Raw genomic sequence first — 14,942 nt, 5'->3', positions numbered from 1 at the left:
CAAACTTCTCGGTGAACTTAGTTGTTTCTAGCCCGGTATCCGAAATTGCAGTAGACGACTTGACAAGTTCCCGGTGGATAGACGTCTCCACGACTCGTGAGGTTCGCCTGTCTTATTTTTTTTTTTTTTAGCTATATACAAGAGTTGTTACATTCTTGTACAGCCCCTAGTACGCGTAGCGTTTCGGGCATGTCCCTGGAATACGATCCCCCGCCGCGAAGAATCGTTTTTTCATCCAAGTACACATTTTACTGTTGCGTTAAACAGAGGCTACAGTTAAGGAATTGCGCCCAGTAAATCCTCCCCGGCCAGGATACGAACCCATGACATAGCGCTCGCGGAACGCCCGGCGAGTGTCTTACCACTACACCACGGAGACTTGTCTTAAAGACCTGTGTCCACAATACCCGCCAAATTGTCCCTCCCACAGTACTCTCAGGACACTTATGGCAGTGTAAGTGTGTGGTGAGGCCACACCACTGAAGAGATTGAGGATATACCACGAGGGAGAGACAAAATTGTTGAAGGAAGGAGTCACTGGCTCCACCTGACCACCTTGTTCCTCGCACTCTCATCATCCTCCGTAAGTACTTGAGTGCATTACCTGCTTGATACCTGGTTGATGGGGTTCTGGGAGTTCTTCTACTTCCCAAGCCCGGCCCGAGGCCAGGCTCGACTTGTGAGAGTTTGGTCCACCAGGCTGTTGCTTGGAGCGGCCCGCAGGGCCACATACCCACCACAGCCTGGCTGATCCGGAACTTCTCTTAGAAAACAGTCCAGTTTTCTCTTGAAGATGTCCACGGTTGTTCCGGCAATATTTCTTATAGTCACTGGGAGAACGTTGAACAACCGTGGACCTTTGATGTTTATACAGCGAAGAGTTAGGGGTGACATGATAGAGGTTTACAAATGGATGAATGGACACAACAAAGGGGATATTAATAGGGTATTAAAAGTATCAGCACAAGACAGAACACGAAACTTAAATTGGATAAATTTAGATTTAGGAAAGACTTGGGTAAATACTGGTTCGGTAACAGGGTTGTTGATTGTTGATTTGTGGAACCAATTACCGCGTAACGTGGTAGAGGTGGGGTCCCTTGATTGTTTCAAGCATGGGTTGGACATATAAATGAGTGGGATTGGGTGGTTATAGATAGGAGCTGCCTCGTATGGGCCAATAGGCCGTCTGCAGTTGCCTTTGCTCTTATGTTCTTATGTTCTCTGATTGTGCCTATGGCACCTCTGCTCTTCACTGGTTCAATCCTGCATTTTCTTCCATATCATTCACTCCAGTACGTTGTTATTTTACTGTGTAGATTTGTAACGTGGCCCTCCAGTATTTTCCATGTGTATATTATTTGGTATCTCTCGTCTCCTTTCTAGAGAGTACATTCGGTGAGCTTTGAGACGATCCCAATAATTTAGGTGTTTTATCTCAACGATGCGTGCCGTATATGTTCTCTGTATTCCCTCTATTTCAGCAATCTCTCCTGCTCTGAAGGGGGGAAGTGAGTACTGAGCTTTCTGCTCCACCATTGTCTGCTCCAACATTGTCTTACACCCCCAACATACAATTGTTAATAATAAAAATAATACAAATTTATTTAGGAAAAGTATATACATAGTTGCAGAGTTACAGTACAAACATTCTGTTTGATTTAAAGATAGAGGTAGTACATACAATACCTAAAGCCACTAGTACGCATAGCGTTTCGGGCAAGGTGAGGTGGGGAAAAAAACACTTAGACTAAAACTTAATAGTAATTGAGCTTAAAGTATAAATTGCATTGAAAGAAAAAAATAAAAATAATAAAAGATGAAAAAAGGGGGGGACATGGTAGAAAATAGCCAATATACAAGTTGGTCAACAAACAGCATTTTTTTTTCTTCAACAAAAATGTTGGGGTATAGAAATAGGACTATGGAATTGTTGGAGGTGTAGATGTAGGCCAGTAGAATTGTTGGGGTAAATTATATGCCAATGGCATTGTTGGGGTGTGGACATTGGCCTACCGAATATTGATAACTTTTATAATAATAATAATAATGAGAAATTTCACTGGGACTGTGTAGTGTTGCAAACCCATGACCAAGGCATTGCCAGCTGCATACTCTACTACTGTACCACCACTGACTTTCTTACAATCGGATTTCTACTGATATCACAGGAAGTCTGTGATATCCTGATATCACAGTCCTGAAGCCAGTCCAAGTTTTATGTAAGACCCCCAAGCACTCAGGTGAAGGATAAAGTACTGTAGTTCAACATTGTATGCACAACTTCAGATACACAGAAAATCACACTAAGGTGATATACATCAATGAACAATCCACTGAGGCTGTGAGGTGATGCAAACATTGCTGGTTTGCATCATCTCACAGCCCGAGGGAATTTTCTCATTGATGTATATCACTTTAGTGTGATTTTCTGTGTAAATAATAATAATAATAATAATATTATTTATTCAAAAGATTGTGCGTACAAAGAACATAAGAATATTGTTCAATTGAAGGGACAGAAGTTACACATACTAATGAAGCCACTATTACGCAAAGCGTTTCTGGCAAAATTAATAATAATATAGAAATTTTTTAATTAAAGTTGTGACGGGATAAAACACTTAATACTATTAGAGAAGTAAGCTAACAAAATGAGAATGTTCAAGGAAAATAAAAAAATAATACAAAGAAGGTGATACTTAAGGATGATAAGCATAGACTATTACATTATGGAGTCAGTAGTTCTAGCAACAGTACAGTAGTTTATTTACATTAATTACAGAATGGAAATACAAGGTGTAATTTAGAAACGCAAGTGAACTATTGCTCATAACATTTTCTTTGAACATATCAGAACATAGAGTAACATACTATAATTTAAGGTTAATTTGGCCAACAGTTTCAAATAACCAAGATCATAAAGGACACGAGTAAACACTTTATCAAAGAAATGCATGAAATTAGATGACATTAAATGTAGATAGTAAATGTAGAAATTAAATGAGTGTACTCGCTTGAATGAACTATATGGGGCATAGCTGATTCATTCCAGTGTGGAATTCATTCCATCCGTTCCGCCCCAGCAACTCCCTCCCCCCCCCCCCAAAAAAAAAAAAATACAATCACATTAATGCATATGCCAGTCCACATTTGCCTTATGAAAAATTTAAATAATAAAGAATTTGTATTGCAATGAAATAAATTGATATTGCACGTTACAGTACTGTACTTACCCTACCAGTTGAGTTTTGTAGTGCAAACTTTGTTAGCCTTAATATCCTGAGAGTGCCACACACATGAATATAAATTGTTTAAAGAACAGTAACTTTTCTAACAAATGTACATTATACACTACAGTCTGTACATAAAGTACAGACCACTAGAATCACACTACTGCAGTACACTTATATCATATAAACTACACTTTTTACATTTAATGTCATTAGAACTGTACTGTACAGCTCAATTGGTACTCCCAGGTAAGTTATGGCTAGTGCTGGGTGCTGGTCCAGTTGCCTGAGCATCCTTGGAAGGTGAGTCCTTGCTAGTGCTGGGTGCTGGTCCAGTTGCCTGGGCATCCTTGGAAGGTGAGTCCTTGCTAGTGCTGGGTGCTGGTCCAGTTGCCTGAGCATCCTTGGAAGGTGAGTCCTTGCTAGTGCTGGGTGCTGGTCCAGTTGCCTGGGCATCCTCAGAAGGTGAGTCCTTGCTAGTGCTGGGTGCTGGTCCAGTTGCCTGGACATCCTCGGAAGGTGAGTCCTTGCTAGTGCTGGGTGCTGGTCCAGTTGCCTGGACATCCTCGGAAGGTGAGTCCTTGCTAGTGCTGGGTGCTGGTCCAGTTGCCTGGACATCCTCGGAAGGTGAGTCCTTACTAGTGCTGGTGCTGGTCCTGTAGGTCTACTGTGAAACCATACCAAAAGCTTTTGAATCTTAGTTTGTTTCTTTGTTGTGAGCTTCATTATAATATCTTTCATGTCCTTTATGTGCAGGTAATAATCTGTCAGTTCTTCATTATTAGTTACAGCAACCAAATCAAGCAGATCATTAACCTTTTGCAATGATGCAGCATATGGAATAGATAACACACTGTCATCTTCCTCTTCCACATCCTCATCATTATTACCAGTAACACACTGGATAATCTCATTGTCGGAAAATCCGACACCATTTAATAATAATATCATACAGACAGATAAGAGCTGTGTTGTATAAACAAGTTAACCATAGAAAACGTAACTTGTAGTGGAATTACCGTCTAAAGAAAACGGGATATCATCACCACATACTATTATAATTCACCACCTATTATGGTGGGAATTATTCTTAAATACATTAATCTTTGGACTTTACCATCATAGAAACATCTTATATAAATTAACTTAATTATCAATATTAAAGTAGAGTAAATGTGACCCTTCTATCACTTTCTGAAATGTGGACAATGTAAGCCAGGCGTCAGGGAGGAGGAGGGCAGCCATTGTTTATATTGAGACCAGAGGCTCACACGGGAGCAAATTCGGCTCCTGTTAATTTTACTTGGACGTAGTGTTATGGAAACCAAAGGTGTACCATTGTCAACACGCTGTCTACAAATTCAAGTTAAGTGTCTATCCGAAACCCGTTTATCATTCATTTATGGCCATTAATGTCAGGATATAGGGTGACCCGGTTAGATCGCGAAATCGCCTCAAACTAAAGGTAATTAAGCCAGGTCTTTAATGTTCCATGTACAGTTTTCTCTGATATAGCTTGTCATATATAGGATTCTGGCTTCACAGTTAGCGCCCTTTTGACAGGTCAAGACGAGGAAGAGTTTGTGCACCAGTTACCTGGGTGATATGGAAGCTACCTCAAAGAGGATAATTTGGTGTCTACACCCTAGTTATACCTGGTGGACTAGCCTGCTGTACTATAAGATAAGGAACCTCATCAATGTATGTAGCTATTACTGTAGTTTGATTGGCTGCATATATATTAATTTAATAAACCCCCCTAATGTGTAGAGGATCGATTTGTGAGATTATGAGATTATTGCAGAAATACAGTCCACTTAACATTATACAAATTGCTATCGAAGTATATAAATTAACGTAAATATAAATTCATATAAATTAAATAAATATAAATCTCACAGGTCGGTTCCCACATTATTTGGTCATCTTCGAACCGGATGACGGATTATTTGATCCTTTGAACCCACATTTGGTCATCTTAGTACCGGATGAACCAGTTAACCAGTGGATTCATTAAATATACTAGTGCAGTGTTATTTAAACAAAGCCAGTCAATGACGGCGGCGTTGACTCGTGCGAGTTCACGAGCCCCGCTCAGTTCAGTTCAGCTTCGTCAGCGGTTTCATGCACACCCACAGATATTTGGTGGCGTGTTATTTCGTGAAATGACAGCGCTAATATAGAAGCCAGCCAAATTAGTGACTGTGTCTTCGCGAGATTGTTCACGGATTTCGTGGTGTTACATTTCGCGAGAGATTATCTACGAATTTTGTGGAGTTTATTTCGCGAGGTCACTAATAATATTTAATACTTCTAGATAATATTAGAAGTTTCATAGAGGCAATTAAGAGGCTATTATCAATAATTGTGTATATTATTTCTCCAAGATAGAGAATCATTTAATATATACTGCACTAGTGATCACAGTATAATATTTACTAATTGCCAACCCACAACAGGGTAGGATATGACTAGTTGAACTATTATTGCTCATCCTAGTCCCATTATTACCATAGTCAGTTGTACTATATTGATCAACCTAACACCATTAATGAATGGTCCAGACCCTATTTTGGGTGTAATTTTTATCAACTCGAGTTGAGTTGTGTATATATAATAATTTACTTATGATCATTACACCTTTGAGTGATTAATTAGTGTCTCTTCCATCCTAGGGTGATATTGAAGAGCTAACCTAAAGGTACTTCCAGTGACACTGGTTTATCACTCAAATCATTAGTGTGTATGATTGTATATATATATAATGTGTATTAATTTTAAGTGCTAACCTCTAGTAGAGGTAGGATTATTGCCTAGTGAGTTCAGAATTTAACCCTAGGCTACCATTAGTACTTGCTCACAATTTATGAGCCAGTGGTGCCCAATTAACAAGTCACCATGACTAATCCACAGAAAGCAAAGCGTGCTTTAATATCAAGCAAACGCCAACTAACAAGAGATCTCAACCAATATGAACAGTTGTTATATGAGCCTGTAATTAATTATCGTCGGTTGAAAATACCACTGTTACAGATTCAAACCCAATTGCATATATTGAAAGCAAATAGGAAATCTTACCAAAATCAGGTCCACGACGACGACATAGTAGTTGAAGATGTGGAACCATTCCTGTCTGACCTAGCACAATATGAAGAAGAAACTCAAGCCAGGTTGGAACATTTACACAGGATAATTGAATCAGAACAAATAGCAAGTACACCAAATAAAGTAGATAATGTTATGGATGATCTGGATCTTTTTGAGAATAAATGTAAAGCCAGATTAGATCCTTTAATCAACAAGGATAAAGCTTCACCCAGTAAAGCTTCACCCACTACAGCTTCACCCAATATTATACCACCAGAAATTAAGCAGTTCTCAGACAATTTATCCACAGTCTCTGTGGTTTCTGAAAACCCAATACCTGAGGCCACTAAGTTAACATGCCTCCAAACTAGAGGTGAAGCTGAACCAGTAGTAGAAAATGTAAATGAAAATAACGACAGCACTAATTTCCCAGTCCAGTCTCCTAGGAATAATGCTGGCAATGAGAAAACTGTCATACATCTAGTACTACAATTGCTGGATTTACCTCAACCTGATCAGACTGCTGACTCATTACAATCCTTCAGCATGGAGTTTGAGTCACTACTAAGAACATTCAGTCTTAAGGTTGATATAACTACTAGTGAATGGATGACCAAAGTAGTCCTTCAACGAAAATTGCCCAGCGATATACTAGATGAATTATATGCACATCAACATAACACCATCCTGACAGTACAGGACATCACTGAAGGTTTACATTCCATCATAAACAAACGACGTGCAAATGAGGAAGTTAAAGCCTCTTGCAAGCCTTCAGTAATAGAAAATAGTCAATTAAAGGGTAAAACAACTACCCCAAATAAACATCAGTCAATTACTCTAACATCAAGTTGCAGAAAATCTGACAATGCAGCAGCATCCTCCAAGCCTACTGTTACTAGTTCACCCAAACCGGTAACTTCCAAACGTGCAGTAGGCTGGGGGACATGTATGTTCTGCAAAAGGAAACATTCAACATACTGTTGTGCTAATTATCCAACCAGAGACATTCGTATGGAGCGACTCCAGGAATTAGGGAGATGTGCAAGGTGTCTCAAGTCACACAACATAGACTATTGTGATACCCAATTCAACACCTGTAACAGGTGTAGAAGAGGTAGGCACCATGCAGCACTGTGCAAATATACGAAATTAACGTATTCAAGACCCAAGGTGGAAGATAGCATTCCCACCACAGTACAGTACTGCAAGGTGCAACAAACAAAGAGTGTCCAATCGGCAAAGTCTAAAGGTAATACGACTTTGCCTACTGCCCAAATTACCATCCTGAATAAGAGGGCCAAGGTCCATACCCATGGGTTGTTTGACCAAGGATCCCAAAGAACATACATCACTAAAAGGCTGGCAGATGAATTACAATTAAAGCCTGTAGCCCAGATGTCATTCAACATCTCAGGGTTTGTAACAGATGCAGGACCTCAAGTCTACCAGGTGGTACAACCATCAGTACGTTTAGGCAGGTACGTCTGTCGAGTACAAGCCATTGTGGTGGACAAAATACCAGTAGACCTACAAGCTCAAGGTCTGAGAGCAACAGCCAAATTCCTGAGAAATAGAGGAATAAAATTGGCAGATAATATTAAGTCTGATCACCTCACTGACTTCGGTCTCCTTGTTGGGACAGATTATTGTCATCGATTCATCGGTAGCCCTACTAAATATCAGGGTATAACCATGTTAAACTCTGCAGGAGGTAAATTACTCTCAGGCCCAGTATCAAGCCTGAGGAGACCTATGCCTGCAGATAAACAATACCAATAGAAACTAAATTTGTCAGCTGATTATATTTCTCCAGTAGCATTATACTAAGGAGATTACAGCTGACTATACCAACAGAGGTTGATGTTAGTATCATCATTTAAAGCTGGAGATGAGTTCATGAGGCCTCAGTGGCAAATCAGTGAACAGTAGCCTAAAACAGCTACAAGTCACTGCGACCAATGTCACTGAACCCACTGCAGTCTCAGAACCATACTTTACTTTAATGATGAGCTATTCAATCCTCTGAATCAATTAATTAAATTAAACCCCAATAAATCTGATGACTGATTTGATACATTTATTATTTAATCAAGTTGTATTCCATGGGCCTCAGTGTTTATATATCAGTGACCAGTTACCTGAACAAACTTCAAGTTATATCTATGTCACTGATCTCACTGCAGTCCCTGAATCATACTTGACTGTAGTACTTGATCACATCCAGTCTTCTGGGTTAAATAATATATAATTAGGCTTGAATATTAGCCTTTCAAGAGTTGACAGGGAAATGAAATCGCATTAGACTTCTAACCCCTGCAACTCTAGTACGGGACATCCGTCCTGTACGAACAGACGCACAAATGTGTGATTACTAACTACTAACATCAAATTAATCTAATAATTCGAAGGAGGAGTATCGGTGTTCGTCTGTTCTAAAGAGGACTTCGACCCGTGAGCAGCCCCCTGGGGAATTATGTCGGAAAATCCGACACCATTTAATAATAATATCATACAGACAGATAAGAGCTGTGTTGTATAAACAAGTTAACCATAGAAAACGTAACTTGTAGTGGAATTACCGTCTAAAGAAAACGGGATATCATCACCACATACTATTATAATTCACCACCTATTATGGTGGGAATTATTCTTAAATACATTAATCTTTGGACTTTACCATCATAGAAACATCTTATATAAATTAACTTAATTATCAATATTAAAGTAGAGTAAATGTGACCCTTCTATCACTTTCTGAAATGTGGACAATGTAAGCCAGGCGTCAGGGAGGAGGAGGGCAGCCATTGTTTATATTGAGACCAGAGGCTCACACGGGAGCAAATTCGGCTCCTGTTAATTTTACTTGGACGTAGTGTTATGGAAACCAAAGGTGTACCATTGTCAACACGCTGTCTACAAATTCAAGTTAAGTGTCTATCCGAAACCCGTTTATCATTCATTTATGGCCATTAATGTCAGGATATAGGGTGACCCGGTTAGATCGCGAAATCGCCTCAAACTAAAGGTAATTAAGCCAGGTCTTTAATGTTCCATGTACAGTTTTCTCTGATATAGCTTGTCATATATAGGATTCTGGCTTCACAGTTAGCGCCCTTTTGACAGGTCAAGACGAGGAAGAGTTTGTGCACCAGTTACCTGGGTGATATGGAAGCTACCTCAAAGAGGATAATTTGGTGTCTACACCCTAGTTATACCTGGTGGACTAGCCTGCTGTACTATAAGATAAGGAACCTCATCAATGTATGTAGCTATTACTGTAGTTTGATTGGCTGCATATATATTAATTTAATAAACCCCCCTAATGTGTAGAGGATCGATTTGTGAGATTATGAGATTATTGCAGAAATACAGTCCACTTAACATTATACAAATTGCTATCGAAGTATATAAATTAACGTAAATATAAATTCATATAAATTAAATAAATATAAATCTCACAGGTCGGTTCCCACACTCATCATCAGTTAATTCACCATAACCTGGATCATTAGCATCATTATCTAACCACGCATTCACATCAGAAAGTTGCAAATCTTCCTCACCTGCATCTCTGAATGTCTCAAAAATCACATTATCAAAACCCTCAAAATCATAGTCATCTTCGTTTTCATTCTAACCAGGCACCGGACTCAGAATTTTATTCCATGCATTCTTTAATGTGGTGACCTTCAACTTGCTCCATTCTTTGGCCTAGTTGTAAATTGCGTATTTAATTGAATATTTCTTGAAGTTTTCTAGTGTTCTACTAGCCTTCATATCCTTATTAGGCATCTCGTCTTCCTCAGAGAGCAGAACTTCCATAATATCTGAATTCATAGCTCTTTTATAAAGCCTTTGAGAGCATAGATAACCCCTAATCCATAAGTTGTATTACAGATGTAGTGTTTGGTGGTAAAGCCATACAAGTTATTTTGCCATCAGGCGATGTTAATTTAGCAATGGGGTGAGCTGGGGCATTATCTGTCAACAGCATTACCTTTACCTCAGCTGGATGAATTCTACACATATTGATCTGCTGCTTTTTTATTTCTTTACAAAATTGATTCTGGAACCAATCCTTAAAAATAATCTGTGTGAACCAGGAATTTTTTGTGTTGTAGTAGATGACAGGTAGTCTGTTCATGCAGTTTTTCAATGCTCTGAGGTTGACAGATTTCCCAACAATTGCGTACTGTACTTTGTTCGGTGACTGCCATCTGCATTACACCACAATAATGCTGAAATTCTTTCCTTCTTTACCTTGCAACCACGAATACTCTTCTCAAGCCTGAAGGCCAAGGTGTTTCTTTGAAGGCATTTCCAGTTAAAGCCTGTTACATCTGCATTGTACACTTAAAACCAGCTTAGATTATTAGATATAATGTGCTGAGAAAGTTTATGCTTATATGCATTATCACTTCCAACACCTGCACTTAATGCCTCGCCACAAGTTTTCTTGTTAATGATGCCATGCCTCTTATTTAAATCGACATACCCATTCAGTGCTAGCCTTCAAATTGTCAATGTTTAACTTTACAGCAAGTCTTTCAGCTGCATTTCTAATAGAATCAACTGAAACAGCAGTTCCTTTCGCACGATGCTGTGTAAATCATTTACATACATATTAGTCCAAATCCATATACTTAGCAGGTTTCAATGTTTTCCTGTTGCCTATTGCATGAGTTTGAGCAAAGAATTTCTTAATATTATCCTTCTGCTTTTTTATAACACAAACTGTAGCTATACCGATGTTGAATTCTTGGGCGAGTCAAATGACAGAGTATCCACGCTCTGCTTTCTCTATCAAGTCAACTGTCTGATCAATTGACAAATGTTTTCTCTTTTGTTTTATACCTTCAATACCATGAATGCTGATCTGAGACATCTTGATAGATTAAATGAGTTCAAACAGTAAAATTTGTTTAAATTTATCACGAAAATCCTTCGCGAGCGAGCCCGACGTTTTTACCCCAGGAAGAGGAGAAGCACATGGTGCCAGTCATCTCATCCAGGCCGAACGCGTTGACATGACCTGTGCTTATTTTATAGGCATACTCAAAATTTAATGTACAAGTTACAAGTTGTCAAATGACTGTTACAAGTTGTTTTATTTAAAATATTATTATTGTTATAATTAGTGAAATAATGTTAATTTGAAGTTTTATGCATTTTATACAATACACTTCTGTATTAACCCTTAAGCTGTGCATGGCATATATATACGACAGGACCTGATGGCAAAGTTCAATTTCTCAAATTTGCTCTAATGCTTTCCAGTTTTTTGTGCATACAGTACTAGCAAATCCTGCAACTTTGTCTAAATGATCATAAACGTAACTTGAAAAATAAGAAAATAAAAAATAATTATAAAATTGAATACTTGTATTGAAAACTTCAGATTTTGAGATCAGCTGCAAAAATATAAACTATCACCAATTGTTCATTTGGTGTTATTATGCTCTCAGAATAGTATAGGATCTTCATTTTCATAGATTTAGAATATATGTTTTCAGTTTAATTTACTGTAAAAAAAATTGTCAGTGTGGCATCTGAATTATGCGTAAAATTTAGAAAAAATAATTGATAACTCCAAACGTTGGTTTGTGAAAAATCCAATCTAATAGGATTGTATAACAGACAGCTGTGCACATTATTTGTAAAAATGGTGAGACGCAGTGAGAAACTGGATTTTTTTAAGCTGACTCAAAGTTGAAACTCTAGTTTTAGAGATAATTGAAGTTGAAGTTATCGACAATGAATAAGGTAGTTCTAATTCATTAATTTACTTATATGTTTTAATAAATGTTGTTTGGCATTCGTACTCAAATATGTGAAAGTTGTAGGTCAGTATGTGTTGTAATGATGTCAAGAAAAAATAACCCCCAAAAACAAAATATAGGGATAATTATAATGATTTAGGGGATAAAAATGTATTCTTTATAAAAGTGATAAAGCTCTAATCTGGTCCCTAATCATCAAAACAGCCTAAAGAGACAATGAAAATAGAATTTGAAATCTGTGAAAAACTCATTAAAAAAAATCCAAAGTCCTAAGTTCTGCCAGTTGTGACTGATTTATTTGGTGACCAATTTCATTCTATCTTGACATAGTTAGGGATGGGTATGCACTCTCCAGGATGTAGAGGTTACAACAAAATGAGATAATAAACAAAGGAGACAAAACCCTGAGTTCCAGTTAATAGGAGTTGTTCTCCTTATCAATAAAATGTTCTTTTTAAAAAAAATTGTCTAAAATACATTTCTGAAAATATTGGAATGAAACTTTCATGATGCTTATGCCAATAAGTTGGAGATTTGTTTAACATTTAATATTAATTTTCACATATTTCAAATATTTTTTGCCCAGCTCCAGCTTTTACAGCCCAGGCTGTAGCAGCTTTAGGGTTAATGCACGTGGTTTGTATTACGTAGGCTGTTAGAGAGGGAGGGGAGGCAGCCGAGAACCCGCCCATACCCCCTTCCCCTTTCCTGCCCCACCCCTCCTTACTCCTGCCCACCCTCCTTACTCCTGCCTACCCTCCTTACTCCTGCCCACCCTCCTTACTCCTGCCCACCCTCCTTATTCCTGCCCACCCTCCTTACTCCTGCCCACCCTCCTTACTCCTGCCCACCCTCCTTACTCCTGCCCACCCTCCTTACTCCTGCCCACCCTCCTTACTCCTGTCTACCCTCCTTACTCCTGCCCACCCTCCTTACTCCTGCCCACCCTCCTTACTCCTGCCCACCCTCCTTACTCCTGCCCACCCTCCTTACTCCTGCCCACCCTCCTTACTCCTGCCCACCCTCCTTACTCCTGTCTACCCTCCTTACTCCTGCCCGCCCTCCTTACTCCTGCCCACCCTCCTTACTCCTGCCCACCCTCCTTACTCCTGCCCACCCTCCTTACTCCTGCCCACCCTCCTTACTCCTGCCCGCCCTCCTTACTCCTGCCCGCCCTCCTTACTCCTGCCCACCCTCCTTACTCCTGCCCACCCTCCTTACTCCTGCCCACCCTCCATACTCCTGCCCATCCTCCTTACTCCTGCCCACCCTCCTTACTCCTGCCCATCCTCCTTACTCCTGCCCACCCTCCTTACTCCTGCCCACCCTCCTTACTCCTGCCCATCCTCCTTACTCCTGCCCACCCTCCTTACTCCTGCCCACCCTCCTTACTCCTGCCCACCCTCCTTACTTCTGCCCATCCTCCTTACTCCTGCCCACCCTCCTTACTTTTGCTCAAAGCACAATACCTAAAAAAAAATTATTTATTTTTTCTAAACATTTACTATGTTTTGGTGGGAAAAATTTAGTCATGGAAACCTTAAATTTGTTTTATTTTGCCTTAATAGGTAATACTGCTTCCAGTCTCTGCTCGGCTACCCAGGACGATAGCAAACACAACTCTTGCCCATTAATGATGGTAAGGACAATTTTATTCTTACTGTACTACCAGTGTGTGTGTTTATTATGTTGATGTCAATAACCAGTGATGGCGAGTGTATTAATTATATTGGCATTACCCAGTGATGGTTAGTGTATTAACCCCTTAACTGCATTGCCTCCAAATATGACACCCCCGCAGTGTGCAGGAAATAAACTCTCTGGATTTTTTTTTTAAAGTGTCAAAAACCCTTCCCTGAATATGGGTATGTAAAAAAAAAATCGAAATTGTACTTTGGCTGCTATGGTGTCCATAAGTTGGGGCGTGACGTCATCATTCCCCATTCGCCCGTGACGTACGCTCCCGAGGCCAGTAGGGCGCCCGGCGCTCGAGTTGCCGCAAATATATTTTTTTTCATATTTTGCGCACAGTTCCAAATACATTTTATTTGTTTTTACGTGCTAATTCTATGTATAATGAACACGTACACTATATTATGGCAGTAAAACATCCGTACTGTCCGAAGACACTGTGTTACGTGCAAGACACATGTGTACACGTATGTTGCACATATTTACCATGTATCATGCTAATTTATGTATATATACAATCTATTTACACACTATACACTGTCACACAGTATATACATTCACCATCAACATACACAGAACTCCTCGAGTGTGAGCAGCCACACCCAGCCAGCCAGTCCTCCCTTATTCCTCCAACATCGTACCCACTATCACCCCCCCTCCCACCATACTGTTATTCACACCAATGTTTCAGGATCATTTATGTATATTTACAACACATTTACACACTCTGCACTGTCACACACCATACACATACTCAGAACTCAGCGAGTGTGAGCTGCCACACCCAGCCAGCCAGTCCTCCCTCTCTCCTCCAACATCGTACTCGCCATCACCCCTCCTCCCACCATACTCTTACTGTTTATATTACACTATTTACATATGTTATGTATACCTATCTACATGTTTTATTCACCAGAACTATGCAAGTAAGCCGGTATTGTGTCCTAACAGTACAGTTGCTACCATACACTGCATGAGAAATCACACAGCAGACGACGCTGCGATTACGACGTCACCTCCCTCACAAAAATAGCTCCTCCCAACATACTCTTGTTGCTGTTATTATACTATATACACACACTGTATATACCCATGTACATATGTGTTCCCCGTAGTGAACCACTAAGCTAGTATGGTGAGCAAAACA

At 39.6% G+C, this 14,942-nt stretch overlaps 1 long non-coding RNA gene across 1 annotated transcript in view; it reads left to right on the top strand.

Moving 5' to 3' along the window:
* Positions 1–386: 386 nt before the first annotated feature.
* The window catches only part of LOC138372204 (uncharacterized), a 32,059-nt gene continuing 17,503 nt past the window's right edge, over positions 387–14,942 (top strand). The window contains exons 1-2 of the long non-coding RNA XR_011230731.1: positions 387–583; positions 13,672–13,742. This is a non-coding gene — a long non-coding RNA (uncharacterized lncRNA). The remainder of the gene's footprint in view (positions 584–13,671; positions 13,743–14,942) is intronic.

The sequence above is a fragment of the Procambarus clarkii genome, chromosome 38 (assembly GCF_040958095.1).
Source record: "Procambarus clarkii isolate CNS0578487 chromosome 38, FALCON_Pclarkii_2.0, whole genome shotgun sequence".
NCBI lineage: Eukaryota > Metazoa > Arthropoda > Malacostraca > Decapoda > Cambaridae > Procambarus > Procambarus clarkii.
The sequence above is the reverse complement of the archived record's forward strand: the minus strand, read 5'-3'. Positions and strand labels throughout refer to the sequence as shown.